The sequence below is a fragment of the Dermacentor silvarum genome, chromosome 4 (assembly GCF_013339745.2).
Source record: "Dermacentor silvarum isolate Dsil-2018 chromosome 4, BIME_Dsil_1.4, whole genome shotgun sequence".
In the NCBI taxonomy this organism is placed as follows: domain Eukaryota; kingdom Metazoa; phylum Arthropoda; class Arachnida; order Ixodida; family Ixodidae; genus Dermacentor; species Dermacentor silvarum.
Genome location: NC_051157.2, coordinates 127,712,473 through 127,725,698, shown reverse-complemented (window position 1 = coordinate 127,725,698; position 13,226 = coordinate 127,712,473). Strand labels below are relative to the sequence as shown.

The 13,226-nt window shown below is 48.3% G+C and overlaps 10 non-coding genes across 10 annotated transcripts; all 10 read right to left on the bottom strand.

The window, feature by feature from the left end:
* Positions 1-1,043: 1,043 nt before the first annotated feature.
* Positions 1,044-1,114, bottom strand: Trnag-gcc (transfer RNA glycine (anticodon GCC)). Its single transcript has one exon. It is a non-coding gene; the product is annotated as a tRNA-Gly (tRNA).
* Positions 1,115-1,184: 70 nt separating this feature from the next.
* Trnag-gcc (transfer RNA glycine (anticodon GCC)) lies at positions 1,185-1,255 on the bottom strand. Its single transcript has one exon. It is a non-coding gene; the product is annotated as a tRNA-Gly (tRNA).
* Positions 1,256-1,325: 70 nt separating this feature from the next.
* Trnag-gcc (transfer RNA glycine (anticodon GCC)) lies at positions 1,326-1,396 on the bottom strand. The gene has a single exon. It is a non-coding gene; the product is annotated as a tRNA-Gly (tRNA).
* A 5,159-nt stretch (positions 1,397-6,555) lies between these two features.
* Trnag-gcc (transfer RNA glycine (anticodon GCC)) lies at positions 6,556-6,626 on the bottom strand. Its single transcript has one exon. It is a non-coding gene; the product is annotated as a tRNA-Gly (tRNA).
* A 5,161-nt stretch (positions 6,627-11,787) lies between these two features.
* Trnag-gcc (transfer RNA glycine (anticodon GCC)) lies at positions 11,788-11,866 on the bottom strand. Its single transcript has one exon. It is a non-coding gene; the product is annotated as a tRNA-Gly (tRNA).
* Positions 11,867-11,936: 70 nt separating this feature from the next.
* Trnag-gcc (transfer RNA glycine (anticodon GCC)) lies at positions 11,937-12,015 on the bottom strand. Its single transcript has one exon. It is a non-coding gene; the product is annotated as a tRNA-Gly (tRNA).
* A 70-nt stretch (positions 12,016-12,085) lies between these two features.
* On the bottom strand, positions 12,086-12,156 carry Trnag-gcc (transfer RNA glycine (anticodon GCC)). The gene has a single exon. It is a non-coding gene; the product is annotated as a tRNA-Gly (tRNA).
* Positions 12,157-12,226: 70 nt separating this feature from the next.
* On the bottom strand, positions 12,227-12,297 carry Trnag-gcc (transfer RNA glycine (anticodon GCC)). The gene has a single exon. It is a non-coding gene; the product is annotated as a tRNA-Gly (tRNA).
* A 70-nt stretch (positions 12,298-12,367) lies between these two features.
* Positions 12,368-12,438, bottom strand: Trnag-gcc (transfer RNA glycine (anticodon GCC)). The gene has a single exon. It is a non-coding gene; the product is annotated as a tRNA-Gly (tRNA).
* A 70-nt stretch (positions 12,439-12,508) lies between these two features.
* Positions 12,509-12,579, bottom strand: Trnag-gcc (transfer RNA glycine (anticodon GCC)). The gene has a single exon. It is a non-coding gene; the product is annotated as a tRNA-Gly (tRNA).
* Between the last annotated feature and the right edge of the window lie 647 nt (positions 12,580-13,226).

Sequence of the window (13,226 nt, the reverse complement as noted above, 5' to 3'; positions counted from 1 at the left end):
CTCTGCACTTTGAAAAGGATCAGCCACGATGGCGGCCGTAATCAGGCGGTCCTCTTCCTCAGTCGTGGCCCTTGGACGCCCACTGCGCTCCATATCTGTGAATCTGTCATCGTCGCGGAAAGCTTGAATAATCCTATTCACGGCAGTCCGGCTCCTGTTGGTTCGGCGGCAGATTTCGCGCTGAGGTATTCCCTCTATAAATAAACGCACAATGTGCCTTCTTTCGTCAAGTGGAACACGCAGCGGCATCTTTCCAAATAGGCAATCACCACGTGGCCTGAAGCAAGTCTACTACGTTTTCAGCGACTGATGCGAAGATGCGCCTATGTGTGAAAGAAAATGTTCTATGCATCCGCTTTTTATTTATTTTTGATGACAGTGAAACACCTCCCTACCCTTTCTCTCAAGACGCAGAAGCAGCAACACTCATTGGACCAAGATGCTGCCAACCAAAGTGCGCCAGTAAACGTCGCGTAAAAAAATCGTCGCAGCGCTTCGTGAAACTTATCTACCCACTGGCACACCAGTCGACAAAGGTTGCAGTGATTGCTCCGATACTGCTATCAAGCCAGATATGTGGCGGTCTTATCGCAGACAGCGCTCTGCGTCAACACAACGAACTAACAATGTCATGCACGGGAATAAAAAATTAACAGGCAGGCGAGTACCAAGAGGGCTCATATCCGGGAGAGCGCCCCTGTCGCCGCTAGGTGGCGCGGATAGGCAGTCTGGCACGCGCTCGCGTGGTCCGCAAACTTTTGTGGTTGACTGTACATCCCCGTGTAAAAACACGGTGTTATTAGCCACTCGTCCTTTAGGCAGTTGCGGCAAAATAAAAGGGTAATCCTTCTCTTCGTCGTTGGTCCTGTTTCCGCGGCCAAAAGTGACCGCTGTCGCTGCCCCGGGAGAGGCCATGATCACGAACCGTCACGCTCGGTGGCCGGAAGCAGAATGACCACTGAACCACCGACGCCCTGTGAAGGACCTTCATACGTAGTTCGGACAGGAGCGCAACATCACTTAGCGTCGCTAAAAAAGAAAACTGCGTCGGCCGGGAATCGAATCCGGGCCACCCGCGTGGCAGGCGAGTATTCTACCACTGAACCACCGACGCCCTGTGAAGGACCTTCATACCTAGTTCGGACAGGAGCGCAACATCACTTAGCGTCGCTAAAAAAGAAAACTGCGTCGGCCGGGAATCAAACCCGGGCCACCCGCGTGGCAGGCGAGTATTCTACCACTGAACCACCGACGCCCTGTGACGGACCTTCATACGTAGTTCGGACAGGTGCGCAACATCACGTAGCGTCGCCAGAAAAGAAAACTGCGTCGGCCGGGAATCGAACCCGGGCCACCCGCGTGGCAGGCGAGTATTCCACCACTGAACCACCGACGCCCTGTGACGGACCTTCATACGTAGTTCGGACAGGAGCGCAACATCACCTAGCGTCGCTAAAAAAGAAAACTTCGGCGGCCGGGAATCGAACCCGGGCCACCCGCGTGGCAGGCGAGTATTCTACCACTGAACCACCGACGCCTTTTTTTTTTATGAACCTTGTTTTATTAACACACACAGATACACATACACATGTAAAAGTACGCTGGCCTACTTGGGCCACCGTAGCAAGCTAAAATTATTTGACCTTCACCAATTCATCAAGGACATCCAACCAATCAGGCGGTTCCGTCTGTACACGAAATATTTCACGTATGAAAACAATACTTTCAACAAAATTTTCTCGGGTTGACCGCAGGTTTACATCAGCATGCGTTACCGCCATCCGTGTTTTCCAAAGACTATGGAGGCCTAAGAGCATAATCATATCATATGGGAACTCTTGATCACTGTCTACCGGCAGGAAGCGTATACCCTGCGGTGTTATCGGCAGTTCCTTTTTAAGCGTTTTTTTCAAGACGTCCCAGTAAAATACGGCATCCCAGCACTCAGTAAATGCGTGCTCAATGGTCTCGGGTTTCTTACAGATTACACAGTTTGTCGTCCAGGGCACGAATATTCCTTTCTCGGCCAACCATGTTTTCACAGGAAGGGTAGATGTATGCAACTTGAAGAAAAAAGATTTTGCATTTGCTCTCACTGGCATCCTTTTAACTCTTTTTAACACATCTTGCCCAGGGCTTCCATAGTATTTCATTCTGTACATAGGCACTGGCAGCATAACTTCAACTAAATCTTTGTAAAGTTTCTTTCTTGTCGCTGTGCTCAGATATTGCATTGAAAATCGAGCTTTTAGTATTCGGAAGGAAGTTGCTACCTCCCGCACGTAGTCTTTAACCCCACAGTTTACAGGCGTTGCACTAGACACAATAATTTCAGGAAGAACATCCTTCAAGCGAACCTGAAGCATCGTACGCAAAAATAAATCACTTTGGTCACGCAAGAAGACAAAACGAGAAACAATCTGTCGTAAGAACAAATGCGACAATCCAAGTCCCCCATCTCGAACAGGACGAAACAAGTGTGTTCGACTGACCCTCTCCCAAGTGGAATCCCAAATAAAAACAGCAAAAACTCTGAATTTTCTGTACGTTCACACGTGTCATGGACAAAAATTGGAGAACATGCCACACTTTGGCAATTAAAAATAAATTACAAGCAGTTGCCCTTGCAAACATCGATAAATCGCGACCTTGCCATCCTCCGGTTTTCTCTTTTAGACGCGACGTCTCTTCTTCCCAGTATTGTGCAGTGCTATTGTAGTGCTCAAGAGGCACACCCAGATATTTCGAAGGAGACACAGTCCACTGTAAATTTGCGAAGACAGCCGGCGTGACATCCCAGCTTCCATGCCAAAAGCCGATACTCTTGTCCCAATTGATCTCGCAGCCGGTTTGTCTGCAAAATCTATGAGTCTCGCTTATTGCCTCCTGCACACTTTCCCTATCCGTACAAAATATTGCCACATCGTCAGCATAAGCAAGCACTTTAACATGTGACGATTCAAGCTTATAGCCATTAATCCTTTTATTGCTTATTAGAGATAAACAGAATGGCTCTAAGTAAATTGCAAAGAGCAAAGGGGACAATGGACAACCTTGCCTTACTGATGATCTGATCTTAATACTATCAGTTAGTTTCTTGTTCACCACAATGTTTATATTACAGTCACTGTACACCGTTTTTAAACCATCGAGTATCACAGTGCTTATGTTTGCATGTTCAAGAATGCTGAAAAGAACTTCATGCGACACACGGTCAAATGCTTTTGCTAAGTCGAGCTGCAACATAGCTACTCGATCGCCAAAAATATCACAACACTCGAGAATACTGCGGGCTACATGCACATTTGTACAGATAGAGCGTCCTTTTATGCCACATGTCCGGTGTGGTCCAACAAGAAGTTTGATGACACTCTGCAGTCGCTTTGCCAACACTTTTGTGTAAACTTTGTAGTCCGTGTTTGTGAGCGTTATCGGACGATACGCCCCCACAGATAGCAGCTAGTACGGTCGTCAGATTTCGGAATCAGCACTACGTGAGCGGCGCGGAAAGAAAGCGGCATTTCTTTCGTTTCGAACGCCTCTGTGATTACTGCATGCAAAATGGGTGCCAAATCAACGGCGTAAGCTTTGTAGAACGCGGCACCAAGGCCGTCTGGCCCAGGTGTTTTCCCCAACGTTAGTTCGGTGATCGCATGTTTGATTTCATCTACGCTAATGGGTTGCTCCAAAAGCGCTCGAGTATCTTCATCTAACCTTGGAATTAAATCAAGAATATCCGGCTCTGGCGGAGCGCTCCCGCTTCTTTTTTCACCTATTAGGTTCTGATAGTGCTCAACAAATGCTCGTTCAATTTCGTTAATGTCACTGGTAATATTGTTTTGATACCTTATCTCTCGGGTTTCATTTTGTGTTGCATATCTCCTTTCGTCGCACAATGCGCGCTTATTGGGAGTTTCCCCCATCCAGAGCTTTTCAGCTCGCGCCCTTACTACTGCTGATCGATACTTTTCAACGTCGAGAGCCTCGAGCTGACCCTTAACTTCACGGATTTCTTTACAGAATTTCCCGGGATTCGCTGTTCCCATGCTGATCATAAAATCAAGCTGGCATTGCATTTTTTTTGTTTTTTTTTTCGTTTTCTTTATGACTGAGCAATGTTCCCCTCTCGATCGCTATCAGTTTGACTTCGTTCTTGAAATGGTCCCATTCAGCCGCACGTGACTTTGCTGCTGTGCGGGTCATGCTTTCAATTTTTCCTTTAACTTTTCAATTAAACAATTCGTCGTCGAGTAGTCTTACATTGAACTTCCATAACTGCCAGCTGAATTGCGTTTTCCTTTTCTTGCCACCGAGTGTGACCATAACAAGGCTGTGATCACTAAAAGAGACATGTTTTACTTCATAATTAGTGCACATGTTCACAAAGATAACCGAGGCATACACTCTGTCGAGCCGCGCGCTACTTCCGCGCTGGAAGTGCGTGAACACGGGCCGATTTCCATTCGAAAGAAGCCATCCCATGTCGTCCAAATCATTTTCGTGCATTAACGCCTGCAGTACATTTGCACTTTTATCGTGGCCAGACACATTCTTAGCTCTGTCTTCGGCCATCAAAACACAATTGAAATCGCCAAGCATAACAATACGCTTCAAACACTTCAAGTAACGCTCGATTTTTCCGAAAAAGGCTGCGCGATCGTTCTCGTTATTAGGTGCATAAACACATATCACTCTCCAAGGCTGGCCGGAAAAATAAAAGTCAACAATTAGCAATCGTCCTGCTTCCGAAACAACAATGCTCACATCCGAAATGCCAAGGTTATTGCGGATGAAGATCGCGCATCCACCGGATGTTCCCACAGCATGACAAATACAAACATTGTAGCGCGTTCGAAAGGTTTCCACCATGCAGTCCGTATGCTCCTCACTTTCGATTTTAGTTTCTTGCACTGCGACAAGATCCAACTCATTTTCTAAAAATAGTCGGCTCACTTGGTACTGCCTTCTCCGGGCTGCTAAACCCCTTACATTCAGTGTAGCTACTCGTAGCGGCTGCCCAGTTTTATTGTGCATATTTTGTGAGGAGCGAACGGGTCGCACGACGCTCACCTTTGTGCGCGACCGCACGGCACACAGTTCACCGGGTTGGGCCAGTCCTTGCAGAATTCTTTCTGACACGCTTGCACCTTCTGCAACACAAGCTTGATGTCTCCGCTCCCCGAAGCCGTCCATGCGCGTGAAAGTCTTTCGCAGCTTGATGTGCTGGCACCCAAAAGCGCAGACCCCGGCGCCTACTTCGGCGTCGTGTCTGCAACATGTTTGTCTGGGGGAATGTTCGGCTTCGGCCTGAATGACGGCCGTCGGCCCAGTGCCGCTTTAGCAGGCGGCTCCTCGGCATTCAGGCCACCATTCGGGTCGTCAAGTTTCACTGTCTCGATGTGCGCCCGCTTACTCGACGACGTAGTCGCATCTGTCTCCATTGCGCTCAGCGCGTTGGAGTCAGTCGCTGCAGCTGAGTCTTCCTTGGCTTCTTTTGACAAGTGCAGTCTGTCCTTTTCCGGGTCAGACTGCTTTTCTTGCGGTGCCGGCTGCTCGAATGGTACGGACATCACGGCCAGCTGCAAGGGGGCGGGTGCTGTGGGCGGTAATTGCGGTTTAACCTTCTCACTTTCAGCGGCTGCCGCGTCCTCAGCCTCCGCCTCGTCCATGACAAGCTCCGAGGAATCTTCAACGGCCCTGTGACGTTTGCGTATGTAGGCGTGCACTGACTTTCATCATGGCCAAACCGCCTGCAACGCGAGCATCGGGGCACCCGGCACTCCCGGCGAACGTGGCCTTTTCCTTGGCAGCGCAAGCAAAGTGGTGGCCTTCCAGGCACCACTAATAAAGCTGGCTCTCCCGCGACTCGAAGCTGATGCGGGATATCATCACTTGTAACGCCCGGCTTCAACTTGAGGTTAACCAGACGTGTTGTGGAGCCCTTGTCTGTGACGCCCTGTGCACGCCAGCGCTCTCGGGAAACTTCCGTAACTTCACCGTACGGCGCTAGAGCCTCACGTATGTCTTCTTCGTTGACATTATAGAGCACCCAGTGCATTTTAAGGCGTAGGTCCTGGTTGTTCGGGTCAACGACTAGACAGTGCCTGCTCTTGACAGTAATTGTTGCAGATCTTAACAACTTCTTGACGGCTTCGGAGCTCTTCGGTGTTTCGGCCCACACATGATTCATCTGGAAAGCTCCCAAGGCGACAACCTCGGGGAGCATTTCCAGGCTGGGCAGGGCATCCCTGAAGTCTTCGACTCTGTACGGCCGAGCACGGATATCACCATGCAAAAAAACTGTATTAAGAACAATCCGACCTTTTGGCAGATGGGGCAGCATCACTTGATAATCCTGGTTGTCTTCATGAATGTTCCTGTTTCCGCGGCCAAGATGGGCCGCTGAGACCGCTCCTTCGGAGCACATGATGGCACGTCCGTTCGCCTCGACGTCCGGAAGTGGAATCTTCCTGAACCACCGACGCCCTGTGACGGACCTTCATACGTAGTTCGGACAGGTGCGCAACATCACTTAGCGTCGCTAAAGAAGAAAACTGCGTCGGCCGGGAATCGAACCCGGGCCACCCGCGTGGCAGGCAAGTATTCTACCACTGAACCACCGAGGCCCTGTGACGGACCTTCATATGTAGTTCGGACAGGTGCGCAACATCTCTTAGCGTCGCTAAAAAAGAAAACTGCGTCGGCCGGGAATCGAACCCGGGCCACCCGCGTGGCAGGCGAGTATTCTACAACCACCGACGCCCTGTTTTTTTTTTCTTTATTGCCTGCTTGGCACAATACAGGGAAAACAATAATATAACATCATGTTAAAAATGCTAACTTGTCTATAGTTAGCATATGTGGGCTAAAAACGCTTTAGGGCCAAGAGTTCGCCCAGAAAGACATACCAATCAGGTTTTTCATCCTGCTGCTTGTATACATCTCGTAAATACGCAATGCTTTCGTTGAAGTTGTCTCTGGCTGACCTTGGGTTTACATCCTCATTGCGCACTGACATTCTGGTTTTCCATACACTGTGCCTTACTAGAATCATTAACATATCATAGGGCACACTTTCGCTGTCGACCGGGAGAAATCGAATTCCATAAGGTGTGAGCGGCAGTTCCTTTTTTAAAGTTCTTTGGAGGATGTCCCATAGAAAGACAGCATCGCCACAATCGAGGAACATGTGCTCGATGGTTTCGGGCCTTTTGCATATTATACAATTTACCGACCACGGCACGAATATGCCTTTTTCTTGCAACCACGGTTTTGTAGAAAGTGTTCCGCTATGTAGCATGAAAAAAAAAGTTTTGATCGACGACCGAATGGCCATTCTTTTAAACCTTTTCAAGACATTGCTGCCAGGTCCTGGCTTGTACAACGTTCGATACAAAGGCACGGGCATCATCACGTCGATTAGGTCTTTGTACAGACGTTTTCTTTTAACATCGCTCAGATATTCCATTAAAAATCTGACTTTTAACAATTGGAAGGCGGCAACAATTTCGTGCATGTATCCACGAATGCTGGGTTGCATAATGGCACGTGACGACACAATAACATCTGGCAAAGCGTTTGCTAGTCTTACTTGCAAAACGGTCCTCAAAAATATATTCGTTTGATCGCGAAAAAAAGAACCTAGAGACAATTTGTCTCACAAACAAATGAATCAAGCCCAGTCCTCCGGACCGCACTGGAAGAAACAGGTTGGTGCGGCTCACCCTTTCCCATGATGAATTCCACACAAAGACTGCTAACACTCTATGCAGTCGTTGAATACCTAAACGCGACATGTGCAGTGCTTGCAAGACATACCATACCCGAGCAATAATGAAAATGTTGCACACTGTGGCTCGGGAAAAAAATCGATAAATCCCGTCCACCCCATTTTTTTGTTTTTTCGCGAGCTTTGTCTGTCTCCTCTTTCCAGTATTTTTGTGTGTCCTTGTAATGTTGGAGTGGTACGCCTAGGTATTTGCTTGGAGTAGTTGCCCATTAGATGTTGGCGTACGTGACTGGTGTGCTATCCCAGTCTCCGTGCCAAAACCCCTGACATTTTTCCCAGTTTATTCTACTCCCGGTGTACTGACAGAAAACCGTGGCATCTCTTATAACTTTTGTTACACTTTCTCTATCAGTACAGAAGACAGCTATATCATCGGCGTAAGACAATACTTTGACCTCGCATGCCATGAGGCGAAATCCTTTTATGTGCTCATTTTTAATAATCTTTAAACAAAGGGCTCTAAGTAAATGCAAAAAAGTAGTGACGACAAAGGGCACCCTTGTTTCACTGAAAAGACAATCTGAATGCTTTCGCTTACTTGTTTGTTTACTATAACTGAAGCAGTGCATTCGGTGTACGACATTTTAACACCTTCCAGTATTATTTTTCCCACATTAACATATTTCAAAATAGAAAACAACATTTCATGTGTAACAAGGTCAAAAGCCTTTTCCAGATCTATTTGCAGCATGGCAACGTGGTTGGCAAATACATCACAACACTCTAAAATATTTCTTGCTACATGAATGTTCGTCGTTATGCTTCTACCTTTAATTCCACATGTCTGGTGTGGTCCGACTATATCTTTAATAAAGCCCTGTAATCTTCTTGCCAATACCTTCATAAATACCTTGTAATCTACGTTAGCGAGGGTAATTGGGCGGTAAGAACCAACCAAGAGTTGTTTAAGCCGGTCGTCTGTTTTGGGAATCAGAATGATATGTGACTGCCGGAAAGAAAGCGGAAGTTTTCCGACGTCATATGCCTCTCGTATCACTGCATGCAGTACTTCAGCCATGCTACTTTTGAATTTCTTATAAAAAGCTGAACCCAGTCCATCGGGACCGGGAGACTTTCCGGGGCTTAGATCATCGATTGCCTTTTCGATTTCCTTTATTGTAATTGATGCTTCTAGAAATGATGTAGCGTCCTTATCCAGTTGTGGCATTAGCGGTAGAAAAGCATTTTCAAAACCCTCATTAATTTCTTTCTTTTGGCCAAACAAATTCCGAAAGTGTTCTACAAAAGCATTTTCTATTTCACTTTTCTTATATGTTACTACGCCTCGGTACTTTATTTCTGTGATTTTGTTTTTTGTCGCGTATCTTTTTTCGTCGTAAGGGCGCGTTTGGTGGGTGTTTCGCCCATCCACAAACGCTCCGTACGGGCCCGTATTACTGCACCTCTATAATTTTCGATGTCGATAAGCTCAAGCTGTCGCTTGGTATCTCGAATTTCTTTGCTGCGCAGGCCGGGGGCAACGCTTTCTTGGCTTATCAAGAAGTCCAATTGGGCTTGCAGTTCTTTTTCTTGTTTTAGTTTGACGTGCTTAAGTTCAGAAGCTCGTTCTATTGCTTTAATCTTTATCTTTTCTTTGAAAAGCTCCCATCTACCAATAATACACTGGTGCTCTTCTTCTAGTAACTCATTCAGGTTTTCCTTCACGTAGTCCACGAAAGGTTTATCATCCAAAAGGTTGTCATTAGGTTTCCAGAGCTGCCAATTAAATCTACTTTTTCTTTTTTCTGCACCAAGCGAGAAAGACACTAAACTGTGGTCACTGAAAGAAACATGATTCACCGTGTAATTGATGCACAAGGGCACAAGAGCAGTCGATATGTAAGCTCTATGGAGTCTCGCGTGGCTATTTCCTTGAAAATGTGTGAACTGTGGAATGTTATTATCCGAAAACAAAGAAGCTACGTCATCTAATTTGTGTTCTTGTACTATGGCGCTCAAAAATATGGCACTTTTATCTCGGATGGGTTGTTTATTTGCTCTATCTTCTGGTGCGCAAACACAATTGAAATCGCCAAGTAATACCACTAGTTTATCGCAAAGCAGGTACTTTTCCATTTCCTCAAAAAACGGTCTCCGGTCACGTTCCCTGTTTGGTGCATACGAGTTAATCACCCTCCAATTTTTTCCGGCAAAGGTAAAATCACAAACAATGTATCGACCACTTTGACAAACACTTAGTGAATCTTCAACGATCCCGATAGAATTTCGAAGAAAAAGAGCACAACCTGCCGACAAGCCCACTGCATGGCTTATGCATACATTGTATCGATTTCGGAAGGGTAACACCATGCGATCGCTCTGTTCTTGCGTTTCTATCTTTGTCTCCTGAACTGCTATGACGTCCAGTTCATTTTCTAACATCAGGCGGCTAAGCTGGTACTGACGTCTCCGAGACGCCAGACCTCTCACATTTATTGTCGCTATGCGTAGCTCTGTTCCTGATTTTCACGCCATATTTAATAAGGTGCGGGTTGATCGCATGGGATTACCCGTTTACAATGTGAAGCAGTAAGCATTGTGGAGGACTTACAGCAGACCTTGCAATCACTCCTCTTATGTGGTGCAATGTACGCCATGGGCCTCTTCAATCCGCAAGGCTTCACAACACTTGCACTCAGTCCGACCATAGTCCCTGAAAACTCCCCCGAAGACCACCCACACAGTCCCATGCGGAGACTCAGCGTCAAGGCGGCGGTTTGTCCGCCGACCGTCGCTCGGCCGAAATATTCGGCCGTGGTTTCATTGAGGTCCGCCTTGTGGTCATTTCCTTGAACGGTGGTTCTGTCCCTTCACCTCTTTTGTCCGCCTTTTCCTCGACGCTTTCCTCTAATGGCCGCTTGATGGGCTGTCCACTGGCGCTTTCGACGACTTCCATAGAAGTCTCTTGGTTTTCCGCCACCTTTGTATCCTCGCTGGTAGGTTGGCAGGTGTCTTTTGATGTGGCAGCTTTTACGACTGCCGGACCTTGGTCTTGACGCTCGCCCGCAGGTGGTTCACGCCTTTCCTCCAGCTTAGATTTGCGGGCTGACAATATTACCATTTTTCCGGTTGCGGCGTCACCTGAAGGCTTGGCAGCTTCCTCGGCGTCGGTTTCGTCCATGAGGAGCTCGGATGGTTCCTCAGTACTCGAAGGCCCTGTGACGCTGGCGTATGTCTTAGGGCAATGTCCTTCTTCATGTCCGAATCTTCGGCATGCGCTGCATTTTGGAACTCTGCAGTCGCGGCGGATGTGTCCCGTCGTATGACAGCGAAGGCACATTGGTGCACGACCCGATACAACCAAAGCTTGTTCGCCTGCGACGTTCACCTGGTGTGGTAGGTCTTCAAGCTTGACGCCGGCTTTGAGTCGCAGGGACACCAACCGGGTGGTGGACCCCTTGTCAGCAATTCCGTGAACACGCCACCGTTCTCTGCTGATTTCCGTCACTCTTCCATAAGGCAGGAAAGCCACGCGCACGTCGTCGTCTGGAATGTTGTGTAGTAGCCAGTGAACTTTCATTCTTACATCTTGATTTCCAGGATCAATGACGACGCAGCGTCGGCCTTTGACCTTCAGTTCACTTGCAGCGAGTATCTTCTTGACGGCTTCAGCACTCTTAAAAGTTACGGCCCACACATGGCTCATTCGATACGCCCCTAAGGCGATAACCTCAGGAAGCAGCGTCAACTCAGCCAGTGCGTCGCGAAAGTCCTCTACTCGGTAAGGTCACGCTTGAACGTCCCCGTGAAGAAAAACTGTATTAATAACAAAACGACCTGTTGGCAAATTCGGCAAAATCATCTCGTAGTCTCCTTCCTGTGGAAAATTCCTGTTTCCGCGGCTGGAAGTAGCCGCTGTAGCCGCTCCTGCGGAGCCCGTCATCGCACGTCCGTTCGCTTCGACGGCCGGAAGTGGGACCACCGACGCCCTGTGACGGACCTTCATACGTAGTTCGGTCAGGTGCGCAACATCTCTTAGCGTCGCTAAAAAAGAAAACTGCGTCGGCCGGGAATCGAACCCGGGCCACCCGGCCACCCGCGTGGCAGGCAAGTATTATACCACTGAACCACCGACGCCCTGTGACGGACCTTCATACGTAGTTCGGACAGGTGCGCAACATCTCTTAGCGTCGCTAAAAAAGAAAACTGCGTCGGCCGGGAATCGAACCCGGGCCACCCGGCCACCCGCGTGGCAGGCAAGTATTATACCACTGAACCACCGACGCCCTGTGACGGACCTTCATACGTAGTTCGGACAGGTGCGCAACATCTCTTAGCGTCGCTAAAAAAGAAAACTGCGTCGGCCGGGAATCGAACCCGGGCCACCCGCGTGGCAGGCGAGTATTCTACCACTGAACCACCGACGCCCTGTGACGGACCTTCATACGTTGTTCGGACAGGTGCGCAACATCTCTTAGCGTCGCTAAAGAAGAAAACTGCGTCGGCCGGGAATCGAACCCGGGCCACCCGCGTGGCAGGCAAGTATTCTACCACTGAACCACCGACGCCCTGTGACGGACCTTCATACGTTGTTCGGACAGGTGCGCAACATCACTTAGCGTCGCTAAAGAAGAAAACTGCGTCGGCCGGGAATCGAACCCGGGCCACCCGCGTGGCAGGCAAGTATTCTACCACTGAACCACCGACGCCCTGTGACGGACCTTCATACGTTGTTCGGACAGGTGCGCAACATCTCTTAGCGTCGCTAAATAAGAAAACTGCGTCGGCCGGGAATCGAACCCGGGCCACCCGCGTGGCAGGCAAGTATTCTACCACTGAACCACCGACGCCCTGTGACGGACCTTCATACGTTGTTCGGACAGGTGCGCAACATCTCTTAGCGTCGCTAAAGAAGAAAACTGCGTCGGCCGGGAATCGAACCCGGGCCACCCGCGTGGCAGGCAAGTATTCTACCACTGAACCACTTTTTTTTTTTAATCGCTTGAAGGTACATCATGTACAAAGCACAACAGAAGGACAAAACACTGTACAGAAATAATGACAAGGAATAATGTTACAATAACGTCAAGCACGCTTTGCTTGGCGTGGGATGATTAGAAGTGCTTTAATGAGATGAGGACATTGAGAACGGGTAACCATTCCGGCGGATCTTCGCCTGCACAATATACATCCCTCGTGTATGCTAGACTTTCTAAAAAGTATTCCCTAGCTGGGCGTGCGTTTACATCCGCATGCCTCACTGCCATACGCGTCGTCCATATTGCGTGCATGCTCAACAACATAAACATATCATACGGTATGTCACTTTCACGCTGAACCGGCAAAAAACGAATTCCGTATGGTGTTATAGGGAGGTCTTTCTTTAATGTTCGCTGCAGAATGTCCCAGTGAAATACAGAATCCCAACAGTCCAAAAAGATGTGATCTATACTCTCCGGCTTACGGCATAAAAGACAATTAATACTCCAAGGAACAA